Below are 21264 nucleotides of genomic sequence, written 5' to 3'. Positions count from 1 at the left end.
TTTTTATACAAGACACAGTGTTATCAAAGAGGGAGTATTATTATATAATTGTATTACTACAAACTAGCTAGAAGGTAGTCATAAGGTTTGGTTCAGTCACTCAGTTGTGTCTGACTCTTTGCGACCCCATGGACTGCAGCACGCCAGGCCTCCCTGTCCATCGCCAACTCCAAGAATTTTACTCAGACTCATGTCCATTGAGTCCATGATGCCATCCAACTATCTCATCCTCTATTGTCCCCTCCTCCTCCTGCCCCCAATCCCTCCCAGCATCAGGGTCTTTTCTAATGAGTCAGTTCTATTGGAGTTTCAGTTTCAGCATCAGTCCTTCCAATGAATATTCATAAGGTTAGTCAATTATAATATATTCTCATGTAGGAGTGAGTCTGTGGAAAAGAGAACACAAGGCTAGAAGGGAGACAACTCAGACATAAGTTCAGACTTCACCTCCAAGTGTCCTCGAGTAACATAATTATTCTGAATTTTAACATTCCCATCTGGGAAATGGGCATGCATAAGACAGACTTTAAATCCCAATAAAAGTCACAGTGGAGATCTAAGTGAGACAGCAGCTGTGGATGGATGAGCTTCTTAAAAGTGAAGCAGTCTCATCTTATGTGATGGCTAGGTTCTGAGATTAATACATTAAATGAAATTCAGTTATACTAAAAAAAGTAATTTTTTGTTAGTCTGAAATTCTGCTTTAATTGGGTGTCCTGTATTTTATCAATCAACTCTAATTCATAGTCATTCTCACATACCATAAGAAAGCCAATGCTGTCATTTCTCTGGCCAGTAGAGCTGGCTTTCCTTCAGTCTTGGAACAGATCTTGTTTTCTTCACTTAAGAACCACATGGAGAAAGTTGTCTTAAGAACCAGATTGTATGAAAAATGTGCAACTTTGATTAGCAGGCTCACATTTAGTGACTTGAGTGTTCCCTATACACCCAGGCGTGTGGGATCTGAGAGAAAGATGAGCAGAAAGCAAGACTTCTTTTAGCTCCTGCTCCCTTAGGGCATACTCTTGGTAAATAAAGGGAATAATGAAATTTAAGTTTTCTTTTGTTTTGGCAAATCAGTATACATTAATAGAGCAATGTGCAGCACAAGAATTATATAAAGTGCCATAAAATATCTGTGAACATTATTATGATAACTACTAATCAAAAACCCCAGACATGTAACCTCCCAAGGAAGAGGAACTTGATTTGCAGCTTCTGATACATCTTAGCGATCTTTGATCAGACATGTCTTAGTGATCTCTGGTCAGTCTTCAAAGCCTCTCAACACCACATCCAGTAGTTTTCATTCCCCCCACCCCAAAAATTAAAACAAACACTGCGAGCCTTCTTAGCTCTGTGCTTCCGGTAGGAGTTTTATGATATAGAGAATACTCTAAGATGAGAAGGAGGATCTTCACACAACCTCTTTATCACAAATTAGAAACTTGGAAAACAGCACCAGGCATGGGCATGCATCACCTTGACAGCCTGCCATCAGAAATGAACCCTCGAAGCAGAATTTTAATGTGGATACCATGGAGATAGGAAATGGCTCCACTTTGGTACCCGGATAACAGATCATCACATAATATATTACAACTCACAAATAAGATAGAACAAAATATCTTCATAAGAATGATTGTTGCTGTTGTCTCTTGTTTAAAAAAATTAATCCCCTGTCTTTTGAAACCAAATTACTGCAATTAGTGACTCATCCAAGCATGGATAAAGTGGTATTAAAGATAATAGCGTGATTGTCAAAAAAGTTAAGATCCTCAATTTGTTAGAATTTTTTAAATCTGTTACTTTATTTGAAATTTAAAATATTCATTATACAGTTTTTAAAACCCTTAAGCATACAACTTTTGAAAATAATTCATATGTAGCTATGTCAGATTTCTTTTTGATTCCAGTTCTCTTAGCATGTTCAACCTACAGTCAAAATATCCACAATAATTGCAGTGGTTTCCATGTGAGGAAATTCACAACAGTTGAGAAACTGCCATGATCTGGAGTGCCTTGTTATAACTTTCGCACTCTAGTTAGATTCCTGTGTCAGCCCTGCCCCGTGAGTCAGGTGGCCAGTGCTTGGAGCTGTGCCCAGTGTGTTGTGAACCAGGAAGTTGCTTCCAGTAACTTCAGATAACCTGTTGTTGTGGCTATGTGATTCTTGAAATTGAACTGTAAAGTGATTTGCACCCTAGTTATTGGAATTTTTCTGGAAACTAAATATACACAGTGAATTTCTAAATTTTCTGCAAAGAGATCTCCCTTTCTCCTTCTTCATTAAACCAAGAATATATCTACACTACCTAACGGATTGCAACCATAGGAATGGGCAGTGATTTGGTGGAGTCAGACATTAGAGAGAGCTACCTCAGACCATCAGTATAAATATATTTCCCTTGTGCAGACACAGGACTGGCAATGTAGGTGGAAGAGGTAAGGAAGCAGAGTGGTGCCCATCTGGTTCTTTCCCCTTGTGTATGTATTAGCCGCTCAGTCACATCTGACTCTGCAACCCCATGGACTGTAGCTCTCCAGGCTCCTCTGCCCATGGGATTCTCCAGGCAAGAATACTGAAGTGGGTAGCCATTCCCTTCTCCATGGGATCTTCCCAACCCAGGAATCAAACCTGTATCTTCTGCATTGCAGGAATATTCTTTACCATCTGAGCCACCAGGGAAGCCCTCATCATTGTTCAAATACTCAGCTCTCAGAAAATGCTGAGGGTTTATATGGCTTAAATATCTTACATCTGCTTTATAAAGCATTCTCTCTCCCTCTCTTTCTCTTTCCCCCCTTCTCCCTCCCTCTCTCTCAAAGTATATGATAAACAAACCAGGGATTGAACTAGAAATAGGAGTGAGTGTATTGTCTTGAGTTCACCTCTTTACTTCTCTGAGCCTTCTACATATATATAATTTGGGGGAGGAAGGGATATGTTGAACTGTTTCCAAAATTTTATTTCATTTCTAATAGTATCCAAAGAACATTGTTAAAGTTGGTCTGAAATTATAAGCTCTACTCTCTGAAATGTTTGAGACTAGATGGTGTCAGGGCTAGGTTTGAGCAAACATTTTAGTAGACACAAATGTGGATACAAATCAAAACAGTGCGTTTGTTCTTTCAGCTCAGCCAGGGTGATGAGAACGCTGCTAAAGAATCAGTAAGATTCAGGGAGTTCCTGCCAGCACCTTCTTTACTCATAGGCCAAACTTGATGCCATATCTTACACTGAAGCAGTCAATGTAGTTTCCTCTCTCAGCAGAATAGCCAACAAAGGGTGTGTGTGTGTGTGTGTGTGTGTGTGTGTGTGTGTGTGTGCATGTGCATGTATAACAAGGGGCAAGAGAAGGAGGTGAAGAGAGAGAAGGGGGTGGCTGGCAGGGGTAGGGAGAGAAAACCAGAGAGACAGAGAGAATTAAGATGTATCACTTTTTGCTAATTCATCTACTGAGGTGTGAATCTTAATGAATGAAAAGTCTCAAATGAGTTGTGGTCTCTGTGGCCAGTTTGCTGCTTCTTCTCAAACTTGCTTCACACTGCAGCAACCTTTTCATGCTCAATAAAAACATGTATAGCTGTGCCTTGGAATTGTTGATTATAAGTGTGCAGCTTTGAGAAACTATTTCTTGAGAAAAAAGAAATGGTTACATAAACCAATTCTGTAAGTCTCTCTTGCTTGTTAAACTGAACAGATATTTTACTCAGTCTAATCCCTTTCTCTTTATATAGTGATCCATTTCCTTTCTTCTCATGAAGAAAAGCAAATTCAATTTCTAAATTTGTTTACACTGATCAGCTCCTTCTGCTGGCTAAGGTAGAAAAAAATGGAATAGAAGGTAGGGATTTCGATTACAAATTATTCTAAAAAGACTTGTAAAATACATTTTTTATCCATTCTAAAGAAGCATGTTGTACATACTGAAACTATCAAATGAGAAATTAGAGCAGTAAAGTCCATTGGTGATCTCAGAAAGCCTAGAAGCCGTAATCAAATTCCCTGCTTTCCTCATACAGCCTGTTTACAGCCCAGCTTCATCTGTACATGTCCAGTCATCTTTCCTGGCCAATCACATGCGCACTTAACTGCCTATATATTGTATTAGAAATGTCTTCAACAATTATTATATTTCATCATGAATCACTTTGCAAATTAATTATGTGCAAAGTTGCTTCAGTTATGTCCAGCTCTTTGCAACCCTATGGACCATAACCGACTCTTTTGTCCATCAAGTTCTCCATGCCCACCTCCAGGGAACCTCCTGACCCAGGGATTGAACCCACATCTCTTACATCTCCTGCATTGGCAGGTGGGGTTTTTTTTGTTTTTTGTTTTTTGTTTTTACCACTAGCACCATATAACTTCAGACATTATAACCATAAGGACACTTAAGATATCTTTATGAAATGACAAAATCATGATGGTATTCATATTCTTGTTTTAAACAATAGTTAATAAAAGAATTACATAACCTTCAGTTCCCCAGGAATCTGATGAAGTATGTTAGATATTATATACACTGAAGCATGTTATTTAATTGTTTGGGATGAGTCCACCTTTTCAAAACTGGCTACTGGCGTTTCAACCCCAAACTTCTACCAAACGAGACATTGTCAAATTTTGTCCAATATAGTGAACATCACATTTCAAAATGATTGTCAAACAGAAGACTCAGGTGATCTTTATTTTCTAGATTGAAGTTACTTTTAGTTGAATGGTTTTTAGTCAAGATCTCTTTGGTAAGATCTAATACTGTATGAATTTTTAAAGTTTTTGTTGTTGTTGTTTATGGTAAAAATGGTATATTTACCCAAAATAAATTTATAATATGTGCAAGTAATTTACAGTGACAATAATTAAAACTTCATATACCCACTATCTGTTTAGGGGTTAAAACTCCATATACACACCATCAGTTTAGGGGTTAAAAACTATCATTAATAGTTGTGTATAAGCCCTATCTCATCATCCTCTCATAAAACCACCTGAGTTAATCATTGTCCTGAATTTCATGTCTACTGTTTCCTTGCTTTATGTTTGAAAATTTTTCCCTATATACATCATCTGGTGGCTCAGATGTTAAAGAATTTGCCTGCAATGCAGGAAACCCAGGTTCAATCCCTGGGTTGGGAAGATGCCATGGAGAAGGGAATGGCGACTTACTCCAGTATTCTTGCCTGGAGAACTCCATGGACAGAGGAGCCTGGCAGACTATAGTCCATGGAGTTACAAAGAGTTGGACACAATTGAGTAGCTTTCACAGGCAAAAATTACCTCACCAAGCATTAGATCATTTAATTTTTCAGGTTTTTGAACTTGACGTATTAATATACAGAATAAAACTGTAGGAATTCTTTCATCACTTGATTTTTTTTTCTCCCGATATTGCCTTCTTCAGATTTCTCCATGATGATGGTATAGATTTAGTTTGCTTATTTTCAGTTCTGTCTAGAAATCCTTTAATCGATACCATGTTATTTCTTCATTTTCCTTTCAGTGAATGTTTGGGCAGTTCCACTTTTTCCCCCTACTCTTGCAATGAACATACTTGGATATAATTCATGAAAACATGTGCAAGATTTCTCAAAAAATCACTGGTTTAAAGGGAATAGGCATTTCAGCTTCACAAAATATTACCAAGTTATGCCTAAAGTAGTTGCACAAATTTATATTACTGATGATGCCATCAGATTATAAGCAACCCATTGTTCCACATCCTTGCCAATTCTTGTTATTGTCAGAACTTTTTGATCTTTGTCTATTTTATGGATGTAAAACAGAAGCTCATTGTCACTTGTATTTTGAAGATTACTATCAATGTTGAATATATTTTAACAATTTTATAGCTTTTGTTTCTTTTCCAAAGTCTGTTAAAGTCCTTTATCCATTTTGATTGGATTGCATTTTCTGTTGTTGATTTTTAACATTTCATCACATATTAAGGAAAAACTACTTTATAAATATATTCTTACAATGCCTAAGTTTGTATTTTGACATTTCTTATAACTTTGATGAATATGTTTTATTCTTAATGCGGTTATATTTTTCAATCTTTTATAATTTGCATTTTTTAAAGTACTTATCCTTACTTAGTCCTAGGTTATGGATATTCTTCTGTGTTTTATCCTATAAGCTTTCAAATATGCTTTCAAAATAGAATTTTCTTCCTGTATGATGTTATTGAGGGTTCAGCTTTTCCCTTAAGGATAACAAATTGTTCCAGCATAGTTTTTTGAGTCATAGCCAAATTTTCTTATATGCAATATTATTTCTGGACTTTTGTTGTATTCATTTGGTCGATTTCTCATTCTCTGCTACAAGATCATACATTAATGTTTACAGGTTGATTACAAGTCTTCATTTCTGCTAGTATAGTTGTCCCATGTGGGACAACATCTGACCTTAGCCAACATCTGACCTTTTGTTCTTACATTTATATCTCAAAATCAACTTGTCAAGTTCCACAAAACATGCTGTTGGCATTTTGATTAGAATTGCATTGGATCTAAAAATCAATTTAGTAAGTATTGATGTCTATATGATATTTAGCTTCTAATTCATGGACATGGCATAAAACTCCATTTACTTACATCTTGTTTAAGGTCTGAAGTTTAAAAATTTTTCTTCACAATGAACTTACTCATCTTTTTAGATTTATAATTTAAACTTGTTGTACCCGGGTAGTATCCAGTAGTAGATATGTTTTTAGATTATATTTTTTATTGGTTAAAGAGATAAAGAAATTTATTTGGAATATATATGTTGCTTTTTTTTAAATTCAGCAAATGTCTAATTAGTTTATTAGTTCTGATAGTATACCTGTACATTATTTTGAGTTTTTTACGTAGACGTTTTATCTTCTACATGTAATGATAGAATGCTTTCTTCCTTTCCGCTTGTTGTTTAGTCACCAAGTCATGTCCAACTCCTTGTGACACCATGGACTGCACCACATCAGGCTTCCCTGCCCTTCATATCTTCCAGAGTTGCCTCAAACTCAAGTCCTTTGAGTTGGTGATGCCATTCAACCATTTCATCCTCTCAGCCTCTTTTCCCCCTGCCCTCAATCTTTCTCAGAATCAGTATCTTTTCTATGAATCAACTCTTCACATCAGGTGGCCAGAGTATTGGAACTTCATCTTCAGCATCAGTCCTTCCAGTGAATATTCAGGCTTGATTTTCTTTAGGATTGACAGGTTTGATCTCTTTGCAGTCCAAGAAACTCTTCAGAGTTTGCTCCAGCGCCACAATTCAAAAGCATCAATTCTTCAGAGTTCAACCTTCTTTATGGTCTAGCTCTCACATACATACATGACTTATATGACTGTTGAAAAACCATAGCTTTGACTGTATGAATCTTTGGTGGCAAAGTGATGTCTCTGCTGTTGAATATGCACTCTGGATTTGTCATAGCTTTTCTTCCAAGGAGCAATGTCTTTTAATTTCATGGCTACGGTCACTGTCCACAGTGACTTTGGAGCCCAAGAAAATAAAATCTGCCCCTGTTTCCACTTTTTGCCCATTTATTTTCCATGAATGATGGGACCAGATGCCATGATCTTAGTTTCTTGAATGCTGAGTTTTAAGCCACTTTTTCACTCAACTCTTTCACCCTAATCAAGAGATTCTTTAGTTCCTCTTTGCGTTTGGCCACAAAGTGGTATCATCTACAATCTGAGGTTACTGATATTTCTCCTGACAATCTTGATTCCTGCTTATGATTCATCCAGCTAGGCATTTTGCATGATGCATTTTGCATGATGCATTTTGCATAGAAGTTGAATAAGCAGGATGACAATATACAGCCTTGATGTACTCTTTTCCCGATTTTGAACCAGTCCATTGTTCTATGTCTGGTTCTTACTCTTGTTTCTTGACCTGCATATAGGTTTCTCAGGAGATGGATAAGGTGGTCTGGTTTTCCCATCTCTTGAAGAATTTTCCACTCTTTGTTGTGATCCACACAGTCAAAGGCTTTAGCGTAGTCAATGAAGCAGATGTTTTTTTGAAGCTTCGCTTGAAGGATTTTTGAGAATTACCTTGCTAGCATGTGAAATGAATATAATTGTATGATAGTTTGAACATTCTTTGGCATTACCTTTCTTTGGGATTGAAATGAAAACCAACCTTTTCCAGTCCTGTGACCACTGCTGAGTTTTCCAAATTTGCTGGCATATTGAGTACAGTACTTTTACAGCATTATCTTTTAGGATTTGAGATAGCTCAGCTGGAATTCCATCACCTGCACTAGGTCTGTTTGTAGTAATGCTTACTAAGGCTCACTTGGTTCCATGCTCAGGGATGTCTGGCTCTAGATGAATGACCACACCATAGTGGTTATCTGGGTCATTAAGACCTTTTTTTTTTTTACAGTTCTTCTATGTATTCTTGCCATCTGTTCTTAATCGCTTCTGCTTCTGTTAGGTCCTTGCCATTTCTGTCCTTTATTGTGCCTATCTTTGCATGAAATTGGTATCTCCAGGTTGTGTGTGTGTGTGTGTGTGTGTGTGTTTAAGAGATCACTAGTCTATTGTTTTCCTCTATTTCTTGGCATTGTTCACTAAAGAAGGCTTTCTTATCCGTCCTTGCGTCCTTGCTATTCTCTGGAACTCTGCATTCAGTTGGGTATATCTTTCCCTTTCTCCTTTGCCTTATGCTTCTCTTCTTTTCTCAGCTATTTGTAAGGCCTCCTCAGACAACCATTTTGCCTTGTTGCATTTCTTTTTCTTTAGGGTGGTTTCAGTCACTGCCTACTGTACAATGTTATGAATCTCCATTGATAGTTTTTCAAGCACTCTATCTACCAGAGCTAATCCCTTGAATCTATTCATCACCTCAACTGTATAATCATAAGGGATTTGATTTAGGTCATACCTAAATGGTCTCGTGATTTTCCCAAGTGGTCTAGTGATTTTCTACTTTCTTCATTTTGACCTGAATTTTGCAATAGGAGCTGGTAATCTGAGCCATAGTCAGCTCCAGGTCATCTTTTGGTGACATTTATACTTTCTTTTTTTTTCCTACTTCTACTGCTTACCAACAGTGGTATTGTTCTATGCTGGATTTCACTTGCTAGTATTTGTTTCAGGACTTTTGATATTCCTCAGCAAAATAAGACTATAAGTATTCTTTCTTTTCTTCATCAGCTTTTGGTATTAAGATTATACTAGACTTATATAAATGAAACTGGAATTATCATCCTCCTTTTCTATTGTCTGGAGTTACTTATATGAGATTGGGATCATATGTTTCTCTGATAATTATTAGAACTTGTCTATAGAAGTTTGTGAATTTTGCCAATTTTTGAAAACAGCCAAACTTTAGTTTTGTAGATTCTCTCTATTGTGTCTTTCTATTTCACAAGATTCTGTGCTACCTTTATTATTGATGTTAATATCATCTTTCTTTCTATTTATTCTTTATTCTTTAGTATTTTTATAAGATTTTTAACTATTTGGCTATCCTTCTGGTGGCTCAGACAGAAAGCATCTGTCTACAGTGTGGGAGACCTGGGTTCGATCCCTGGGTTGGGAAGATTCCCTGGAGAAGGAAATGGCAACCCACTCCAGTTCTCTTGCCTTGAAAATCCCATGACGGGGGAGCTTGGTGCAGGCTACTATCCATGGAGTCACAAAAAGTCGGGCACGACTGAGAGACTTCACTTTCTTTCTTTCTTTTCAGAAGTTGATGTTCAAAAATCTATGTTCTACAGGTTTTAATATGTAGTAATTTCATTATAGTCAAATTATGAATCTGCTTTCCTTTAAGGCTTCTTAGGTGATGCATCCATTGTTGGGAGGTGTATATTTTGTTTTTGGTTTCCAGTCCTAAGGAATTATTCTTGTTTTATTCTTATTACCTGATTTCTTAATAAATTGACTTTTTTTCAAAGAATGTGATCTGAATGCTTTCAGATTTGCAATTTATCAAGAGTTAATTTATGTATTAGTATACACTCATTTTAGATGTTCAATGTTTGCTCAAAAAGAACACATATTTTCAATTTTTTGGCATAATTATCTAATTTTTGGCAAAAACTTATTATTTTTCTCTTAAATCATCATTGTCCTTTAATGTCTACTTGTTCTATCCGTGACTAAGAGTGAAGTGTATGGAGTTCTAATTGTAGTTGGGATTGCTATCCTTTTTCACTATTAAGTTCATTGTGACATCTTCAGCACTGATACTGTTTTTATTAAAAGCATTAGTTGCTTGAGATTATTGTGCGTTTCCCTCTCTGTCTTGCATAATTTCAATTGTAAGCATATGCTTCAAACATCCTATCTTATTCAATAATTTGTGTTTCTTGCTGCAAGTGAAATTGTCTTCATTTTTAGACAAAGAAAGAAGAAAATAAAACTTTCAGTACCCAGAATCATGTGTGTTCTTTTGTTCCATGTGAATTGGAATTCAGTACAGCCAATTGTTTGTGAATTAAACACTTGAATATATGTACAAGGAGTTGAATTGGTTTGTGGAAGGCTGTGCTTTTCCTATTTGTAGTTGGTACTGAAGAAAAAAAAAAAAGCAACCCCAATTTCTAAGATGGCAAAGGAAATTTTCTAAAATAGCAGTCTTTACTCATCTGTCATAGTCAGTTAGAGATATTGGTGTGCAGTTTTATGACTGAAATTATGAACTCCTTTATTCCTTCATTTTAATTTAACATAGTACACATAGCACAATGTTTTCAAAAGCCCAAAAGTTTAAAATCTTCTAGCACTCAAGTAAGTAACTGTTATGTTCCTTGGGCTTGAATGGAACTTATGCTTATAAAGCATAATATTGGCCATTGGAGGAGATAGAAATGTTGATGATTTACTGGTCCATATCTGCGGCAAATCCCTTTAAGAGAGAAAAATTCCCTCTAAAAATTTTTCCAGTAAAAGTGTAGTGTAGGGAGACATTCCAGGTTTATTCTTCCACTTCCTGTGTTATGCAAGCTGCAACCAAGTATCTGGTTTGAGATGAGATATTCAATGCAGAGAAAGAAAAAAAAATTTTAAATGTCATTTGACAAAATATTTTTGTCAATTATTATGATGCAATTGATAACCTCTCCTAGATAGTAGCTAAGATTCCTGATAGAATACCTGAACAATTACCCATTAGCTTTTAATGAGAGGGATAACTACCAAGGGAAGTGAGAGTTGGACCATAAAGAAGACTGAGCACTGAAGAACTGATGCTTTCAAACTGTGGTCCAGGAGAAGACTCTTGAGAGTCCCTTGGACAGCAAAGAGATCAAACTAGTCAATCCTAAAGGAAATCAACCCTGAATATTCATTGGAAGGGCTGATGCTGAAGCTGAAGCTCTGATACTTCGGCCACCTGATGCGAAGAGTTAATTTATTGGAAAAGACCTTGATGCTGGGAAAAATGGAAGGCAGGAGGAGAAGCGGGGTGACAGAGGATGAGATGGTTGGATGGCATCACCAACTCAATGGACATGAGTTTAAGCAAACCTGGGAGATAGTGAAGGACAGGGAGGTCTGACATGCTTCAGTCCATGGAATCCCAAAGAGTCGGACATGACTGAATGACTGAACAACAACAAAGGGCAAAGAAGCTACCCACCCACTCTGTATTGCCTAGCAACCTCAAGCCAGACCTGCAAAGATACAACAGTGTCCTACATTCATCTCTGTGACTGTCTCCCAATCATATTTAGCTGGACATTCCTTCACATTATTTTCTACATGTGGCAATAAGAAAGAAATCTTTGAATTAGCTTTTCTGGAATCTTTTTTCTTGAGACTAGCTAGACATAAGTCTTTTTCATAATCAGTTTATCTGAGAAATTAACAGAGAGAGACACTACATATATCTGGAAAAATATAAGACTTTCAAGGATAGGAAATTAACAAGCTAGACTTTAAGGATGAGAATTTTGACAAGTAAATAGGAAATTAACAAGCTAGACTTTAAGGATGAGAATTTTGACAAGTAAATTAATTTTATAATTTTTGCATCATATATTCTCACCTAATACCTCCATTTAAAGTAAAATAGGATACTTTAACAGAGTGTCTGAAATTCCTGTTAGTGTAAATGCTAGTTGAGGGTCTACATTTATGGCAGAAACGCAATTTTTTAAATCACTCAAATAATCCTGATAAGCCAAATCAATATTTATTATTTTAAAGCATATAATTTACATGTTTAAATGCAGATGTTAATACTTTAATTTGCAGATAGTTTGTAATTACCAACAGACTCAATCAAGATATTAATTTCAAAGACAAGTTTCCCCATAATCCTGTATTAAATATTTACTTCTTATATTGAAGCTCCAAGTTCCATTCTTTCAATAATATACTGAAGTATTACATGTGTTTAAACACTAGTGTTTATTAGAAACAGCATCATTTGAAGGTTAAACTTTAGAAACAGAATAGGTGCTTTTACATATATAAAACAACTTCATAAGCCAGAAGATTAATGGGGACTGTCTTTTACAGTGCACTTCATATGAAAAGGATGCTAAATCAGATCACTAAATACACATTTGATAGCCTGGAAAATTTCATGGTGGACTATAGTCCATGGGGTTGCAAAGAGTCAGACACGACTGAGCACATAAGCATGTTTCTTTTACTGTAAATAGAAAAATCTGATAATACAGAAAAACACGTGGAAAAGCTGATATATTTGGTGCAAAAATACACAAAACAACTCATCATTTCAAAGTGGTTTTCTCCCCACCTCCTCAGTGAAAAACTTAAAGCTTTAAAACAAATACAGCTGTGTGCATGCTCATTTGTGTCTGATTCTTTGCAACCCGAAGGACTGCAGCCCACCAGGCTTCTCTCTCCATGGGATTCTCCAGAAAAATATGCTGGAGTTGTTTGCCATTTTCTTGTCCAGGGGATCTTCATGACTGGAGGGATCAAAGCCATGTCTCCTGCATCTCCTGCATTCGCAGGTGAATTCTTTACCACAGAACCACCTGGGAAGCCCTAGAAAAATACTATAACATACATCCACCTTTTCTTTTTTTTTTAAACAAAAGAGTTCCTAATGTTGGCAAGTTCTTTATGGCTGTGATTTGACAAGACAAATAGGAGAGGGGTTTAGTCACCAACTACATGAGCTGACCCCAGCCATTAAACTGCAAACCACAAAGCTGTTTTACCAAAGTTGACTTTTAATTCAGGGGCCATTATTTTGAAAGGATTTTCTTGGCACCAAATGCATATCTGAACATTCAAATCCAAATATGCCAACAGATGCTTCTAAAGCAAGAGCATTAGTAAACCAATTTCATGTCAGTTAGGAATGCTTTCTCTGTCATATTTTAAATAAACTTTTATTTTTAGATAGTTTTAGATTTACAGAAAAATTGCAAAGATAGTACAGAGAGGTTCCATATACTCCACCCCCAGTTGCCCTATTATAAAATCCTACATTAGTTCAGTATATTCATCCCAATTGATGAATAAGTATTGATACACTATTATTAACTAAAGTCAATATCTTATTCGTATTTCCTTAGTTTTTACCTAATTTTCTGTTGCAAAATTCCATCAAGGATAACATTACATTTAGTCATCCTGTCACCTTAGACTCCTATAGACTTTAACATTTTCCTTCTTATTGATGACCTTGATAATTTTGAGGAATAGTGGTCAGGTATTTTGTAGAGTGTCTTTCAGTTAGGATTTGTCTGATGCTCCTTTTCTCATGAACAGACAGAGATTATGGGATTTAGGGTGGGAGATCACAGAGGTGAAGGGCCATGCTTACTATATCACATCAGAGTACATACTACCAACATTATCATTGTTGATACTGATCTTGATCACCTAACCAAAATAATGTTCCTCATTTTTCTCTTCCTTACTATTTATTAAATTGTTCAGTTTATGGATACATGTAAAGTAGTTTCAAAATTGGAAACCATCCTTCCATGGGAAACAACCTTATCAGCTAGTATATGGTGCTAATGTGCTGTTTCTTTTGCCCTGTAGACCCTACCCAACTCCAAAGTTAGTTAGGTCAAGGCCATTTTCCCCCATCCCAGCAGGTACAGTTGTTTCATACCTTTGTAACAGTTAAATTATTTTGTCATAGTCTGTATTCCATCTTTAGATTTCCCTTGATCTTGTCATATTTTAAAATTTCATGCATTAAGGCTTACTCTTTTAGGTACTGAAATTTATAGAGTTATGCATCCAGGATTACAATATCATACAGAATAGTGTCACCATCTAAAAATATCTCCTGTATTTCACCAATTGAACATCCCCTCACTGATTTTTTTTCCCCCAAATTGTTATTTTGGCCAACAGCCTTCTAGTTAAAAAAGTAAATTTATGTGTGAGAAGCATTTATCAAACCAATATAATTTGCAGAAGAGCTGGAAAACATGAGCCCCTCTCTTTGAGCAGTTAGGATCTGAGTAGGAGAAATCCAAGGACCCTGGACATTTAGAACAGAAGAAGGGAAAAAGAAAAACATGGGAGCACCCACAGTAAATATCATTCATTTTATAATTCATTGTTTAAAATCTACAGTATATCAGTGCTTCAATATGTAAGAGCCAATTTATTCGCCACTAAATGTTTATTGAACACCTACCATGAGCAAGATACCGTTAGACACAGAGGATCTAGTCATATGTAATACATACCCTCAGCTTTACAAAATATTTCATCTCATAGCTCTTCATTCCCAGATTTCCATTACTTCTAGAGATTCTCAAGGAATAGTAGAAAGAGTTTCATAATGGTAAGTATGTAAGTTCAGATGGTAACTCTGACATTTGCTAACTTACTGAATGTATGACTTGTTAGTCAAATAACTTACCAAATATTTTTGGTTTTCTCATCTATTACATGAGTTAGGAACACTCACCTCATAGAGTTATTGGAGGGACTCCAAGGGTCGTGAAGAGTGTCTGGCATTGTCATGTCTCTCCTATACGTGATATTCTAGTCCCACTCTTTCACAGTGGGTCACACCCAGCAGTACCTTCTTTGTTCTCCATCAGATTTGATCATGGGCTTGTCAAAAGGGTGATGAGATAGCTTTGTGAGAAGCAAACTCCTCTCTAAGCAGTCATCTAGGTTAACAAGCCCCTAGTCCCAGTCTAGATTTTCTGCACCAGAATTTCCAGTGTGGGGAATCAGGGTTGGAGGACCTGATGGCCTAGTAACAACCAGAGAAGGTAATCCTGATCATGGCAGCATCTTCCTAGGTTTCATTCATTGTTGAGAAGGAGCTATGCCCAAGATTCCACAGAAGGAAATGGTAAGAGAGTATGGTGCATTGATATTGACAATTAAATGGTAAAAGTGAGGGGGGTGGTGGTAGTTAATGTTCAGCAAGTACTCCATTGTGTGCCTGACTCTGAGCTGAGCCCTCTATGAGCATTATCCAACTGTATACTCACAACATCTCCATACTGGTTTTTTTTTCTTTTTTCAGATAAGTAAATGAATCTTAGACAAATTCATTAATTCATCCAAATAATAGTGACAACATGTATTCCCTGACTTCAGAGCTGCTTGTCTCAACCAGACACACACAAAAAAAATTATGGGCAAGGTATTGACAGTTGGAGACTTGGTACCAGGCCAAGATTTAATCTTGGCCTTGTGCTCTACATAGACTATAAAATTCAAGTATTTGATAAAAGAGTGATTCTAGGTCATTCATTTCACATGCTTCATTTTCCCTGTGTGTAAAATAAATGGAAGCTGTAACATTCTGTGGTTCCCACACTTGCCTACTCTGCCCACATTTTTTGTTTCAGCCATAATTTTGTAATTAGTTTTCTGTTGGAGAAAAAAAAAAAAGTCTGTAATTTTCACTTTGATGTCTACAATACCATCTTTCTGATTAAAATACTTAAATATTCCTTCAACAGGAAAAAGAATTCTGACTCTCATGATACACAAAGTTCTGAAGTTACACAGAACTAGACCAAAGAGGATTTTTAAACCAATCTACTTTGCCTCCCTTTCTGCCCAAATCCTATAATAACCACACTTTAAGTCAATAGTCAGTACGACTGTGAAGTGCATGTATCACAGAGTTGTCTCTTCAACCAAAGCAAACACTTACTGAGGAGAGACTATTTATCAAGCAGTGGAGATTTAAAAAAAAATAAAAATAGGCCATGCTCACTATCTTCAAACTGCTTATCCTCTGGGACCAATAAGCAGCCATGTCAGCTGTAACTGTAGATAGACCCTGCTCTGGGAGATATACAACTCTGGGTGTCTAGAAAGATATCATAGCAGAGCTGCTTTGATGTTGAGCTCAACGTATAGAGAGAATTTGCATGGGAAGACAGTACACAGAGTAGCATGAACCAATGGGGAAGTTAGGAATTAGAGGACATAACATACAGTAGTAAACTCAGCATGGCTGGACACCAGTAAGTGTGGGCAGAGAGTGGAAGAGAAGGTAGGAAAGGCAACTGGAGCTAACTGAGAGTTTGTTCTGAATGTGACATGGGGAAATAACTTTGTTGTAGCTGTTGTTTTAGGAAAGCAGTAACACATTCCAGTAGTTTTTCCAGTAATCATGTATGGATGTGAGAATTGGGCAATAAAGAAGGCTGAGCACTGAAAAATTGATGCTTTAGAATTGTGATGCTGGAGAAGACTCTTGAGTGTTCCTTGTACTGCAAAGAGATGAAACAAGTCAATCCTAAAGGAAGTCAACCCTGAATATTCATTGGAAGGACCGATGCTAAAGCTGAAGCTCCAATAGTTGGCCACTAATGAGAAGAGCCCACTCATTGGAAAAGACCCTGGTGCTGGGAAAGATTGAGGGCAAAAGAAGAAAGAACAGCAGAGGCTGAGATGGTTGGATGGCATCACCAACTCAATGGACATGAATTTGAGCAAACTCTGGGAGATAGTAAAGGGTAGGGTAGCCTGGCATGCTGCAGTCCATGATGTCGCAAAGAGTCAGACATGACTTGGCAACTGAACAACAAAACACATTCCTAACTGTGGTTGAGAGAACCTAAGTATGACAAGCCATGTATACAGAGGAGAACTTGGACTGGGGACTGACTTAAAGTGAAGGACATTAGTGAAGAGGTTGTTAACAAAGTCCTGTGAGAAGAAGCAGAAATTGGGAGAGAAGGAAAGACACAGGGGATGGCAAGGGAGGGTGCAGGGATGAGAGCTACCCAGCTGGTACCCAGCTACCCGTGGTTGGGCTGCCCAGCTGACTTCCTCTGTGCCAGTTCTGAGAGCTCCTCAAAGAAGACAGGATATGAGCCTGAGTTTGTGCTCAATTGCTTCTTTAATCCTGCCTCTTTACTTTCCCCAGTAACCATTGAATCAACAAACACATCTTTAGCAGAAAGAGGATGAGATTTCAATTCTGCAAATTTGTATTTGTATTTCAGCTCACCCATTTGAGCTATGTGAACTTAGGGTATGTGTGGGGGGCTCATATAACCTCTCTGAGATTCACTTTCCTATTTTAGTGGGTTTGGGGGAGAAAGAAAGATTTATGGTGTATGATACATAGTATTGAGTGCTACGTCGATTCGGTCATGTCCGACTCTTTGTAACCCTGTGGACTGTAGCCCACCAGGGATCCTCTGTCCATGGACTCCTCCAGGGCATGGGATGCTCCGTGGGATCTTTTCAACCCAGGGATTGAACCCACATCTCTCACCACTTCTGCATCAGCAGGCGAGTTCATAACCACTAGCACGACCTGGGAAGCACATGACATGTAGTAGGTGTTCAGCAAAGGGCAGTTCTTGTGACTGTTTGTATCACAGTTGTTCCCTTGGAATGAAAAGGTAATAGAGACCTTTCCATCGAGGGTCTGTCAAGAAGCTCATTCATGGTGCTGATACAATTCCATCCTGTCTCCTTTTACTCTCAACTGAACAGAACTGAAAAGCATTTTTTTTTCTCTTCTTGCTTACATATATTTACACCATATTTGCCAAATGTCCTGTTGGTGAGAAACCAATTTTTCATAGCTTACTTGTATTCTTTTCCAAATGACAGAAGACTTTCATAGACACTGGGATAAGCATCAAAATAAAATGAAACATGTTCTGCTTCTTCCAAGGCTTGATTCACCATAACAACCAATAGTTTCTCTTACATGTTCAGCAGACTCCTTCTAATCTCCATTTGCCATTCTAGTTCTTGAAACAAACGATAAAATAGCACCATATGTTTTTAACAATTTTAAGCAAAATTTAGCTCCTGCGCCACTGCCTGCTTCCTCCTTCAAGAAGCAAAGTGAAAGTGAAATTGCAGTCGCTCAGTTATATCCGACTCTTTGTGACCCCATGGACTGTAGCCTACCAGGCTTCTCTGAACATGGGATTTCCCAGCAAGGGTACTGGAGTGGGTTGCCATTTCCTTCTCCAGGGTATCTTCCCAACCCAGGAATTGAACCCAGGTCTCCCACATTGTAGGCAGATGCTTTACCCACTGAGTCAAGAAGCAAAAACATGGCTCAAATATCAGATCAGTTTGTAACATTTATTGAATACTTGCTTTATGGTCTGAATTTTGCTTACCTTGTATGATTATCTTATTTAATCATCAAGAAAATCTAAATAATAAGCATAGAACAAATGTTAGTAATATTACTATTGCTACTTTGGGTGACCTTTTAAGTGAAAGTTGCTCAGTCATGTCTGACTCTTTGTGACCCCACAGACTATACAGCCCGTGAAATTCTCCACACCAAAATACTGGAGTGGGTAGCCATTCCCTTCTCCAGGGGATCTTCCCAACCCAGGGATCGAACCCAGGCCTCCTGCATTGCAGGTGGATTCTTTACCAGCTAAGCCAGAAGCTTTGGTGACCTTTTAACTATAGACAATTTCTTGTTATAGGATTTTTAATTTCCCGAAACCTTGGTTTTTCCAACTTTTTCTTCAGCATTGAATTTTCTCTTTGCCCCACCCTTAATGATGAGGAGGGCATAAGCCAACACTTTTCCATCTGTTATGGTCTGAATTACACCACCCACACCCTTAAGTACCCCAGAATACGACTGTATATAGAGATAGAGCCTCTAAAGAGGTAATGAAGGTGAAATGAGGTCATATGGTTAGTCCCTAATCCAACATGACTGATGTCCTTATAAGAAAAGGAAGAGGCACAGGGATGCATTTGCACAAAGGAAAGGCTGTATGAGGACTCAACAGAAAGGGCTATCTGCAAGCTAAGGAGAGAGACCCCAGACATAATCAAGCCTTCCAGGCCCTTTATCTTGGACTTCCAGCTTCCAGAATTATAAGCAAATAAATTTCTGTTGTTTAATAGGTCACCCCATCTGTGGTACTTTTTCATGGCAGCCCTAGCAAATGAATATACCATCTGACCACAGAATTTTTCAGTTGTACCTGTACTTCTGAAAAATCTTTAACTATAAGGACCTTGCTTACAAAGTAATTTTTTAAAAGTTTTTGTCAGTTTTCTGTTTATCTTCAGTTTCAAAGTATTTTCTAATTTGTATTATGACTTGTTCTTTGACCAGTGACCTATTAAATATGCTGCTTATTTTTCTGAACTTTTGGGAGTAGCTTAGTAACATTTCTGTTGTTGATTTTTAGTTTCCCTCTATTGTGGGTAGAGAACATACACTCTATAATATCAGCCTTTTGCAATGTATTGCTTTTGGCCCAGACAGGGGTCTATTCTGGTAAATATTCTAATTCTTTAAAAAGGAATTTGTATTCTGTACTTGTTGGCTATGTCTTACAAGCATTAATTCTATATCTGGAGCTGAAGCTGAAACTCCAATCCTTTGGCCACCTGAAGCAAAGAACTGACTCACTGAAAAAGACTGCGATGCTGGGAAAGAATGAAGGCGGGAGGAGAAGGGGACGACAGAGGATGTAATGGTTGGATGGCATCACCAACTCAATGGACGTGAGTTTGAGCAAGCTTCAGGAGTTGGTGATGGACAGGGAAGTCTGGCATGCTGCAGTCGATGGGGTCACAAAAAGTCAAACCTGACTGAGCAACTGAACTGAACTGAATTCTATATCTTATTTTTTTATCTTTTTTTAAAATCATTTACTAGTAGAAGTATGTTAAAATTTCCAACTGAGATTTCAGTATTCACCTATTTCTCCTCTTATTTCTGTCTGCTTTTACTTTACATATTTTAAAGCTATGTTATTAAGTGTATGCCTCCCTGGTGGCAGAGACGGTAAAGAATCTGCCTGCAATGTGGGAGACCAGGTTTGAACCCTAGGCTGGGAAGATCCCCTGGAGGTGAGCACGACAACCCACCCCAGTATTCTTGCCTGGAGTATCCCAATGGACAGAGGAGCCTGGGAGGCTGCAGTCCATGGAGCAGCAAAGAGTTGGACATGACTGAGCGATTAAGCACAGCACATTAAGTGCATAAGAAGTTTGAAAATTTATGTCTCCCTGTTTAATTAACTTTTATATTACTATGAAATATCCTTTTCTATGTTTAATAATACTTTTAGTACTAAAGCTTTATTTTTCTGATGATAGTATAGCTATACACAGTTTCTTTTAGCACGTCTGACAATCGTTGTCTTTTACTTAGAATACTAAGTTCATTTACATATAATGTAATTATTGCCATAATGAGGTTTAAGTCTACCATCTTGGCATTCATTTTCTTTCTGTTCTGTTTGTTCTTAGTTCTTATTCCTTCTAGCCTACTTTTTTAATTTTTTTATTATTTAATATTATTTTAATGTTTTATATTATTTTATCTCTTCCATAGGGTTTTGGTTATTGCTGGTTTACCTTAATATTTTAGTGGTTAACCTAGACCTTAGAATATGTATCCTGAATTTAAATATGCTACCTTATATTATTAGTACTTCTCAAACATTACAAGAACTTTATAACAGTTTAAATTTGTTACCCCTTTCTACATTCTGAACTATTGTTTTTATGTATTTCACTTCTATATGTTGCATATAAACTCAACAACACAATTGTTATTGCTTACAGTTGATATATATATCAATTTAATTTTTTCTAATTTTCTTAATTCTTCTATACAGTTTTATACTTCATGTAGGATAATTTTCTTAATCCTGAAGAATTTCCTTCAGTATTTCTTGTAGTGTCATAGGCTGGTGACATGACATAAAAAAATTCTCTTAGATATTTAAAAAAATATCTATTAATTTAGCATTTATTTTTTAAAGATTTTATCTTCTTCTTTTTAAAAATTAATTTCTGTAAATAGTTTATTTACAATGTTATGTTAGTTTTTGCTATACAGCAAAATAAATCAATTAAAAGTCTTAGTTGCTC

The sequence above is a fragment of the Ovis canadensis genome, chromosome 5 (genome assembly GCF_042477335.2).
Source record: "Ovis canadensis isolate MfBH-ARS-UI-01 breed Bighorn chromosome 5, ARS-UI_OviCan_v2, whole genome shotgun sequence".
Lineage (NCBI taxonomy): Eukaryota > Metazoa > Chordata > Mammalia > Artiodactyla > Bovidae > Ovis > Ovis canadensis.
This window is presented reverse-complemented; position numbering follows the sequence as displayed.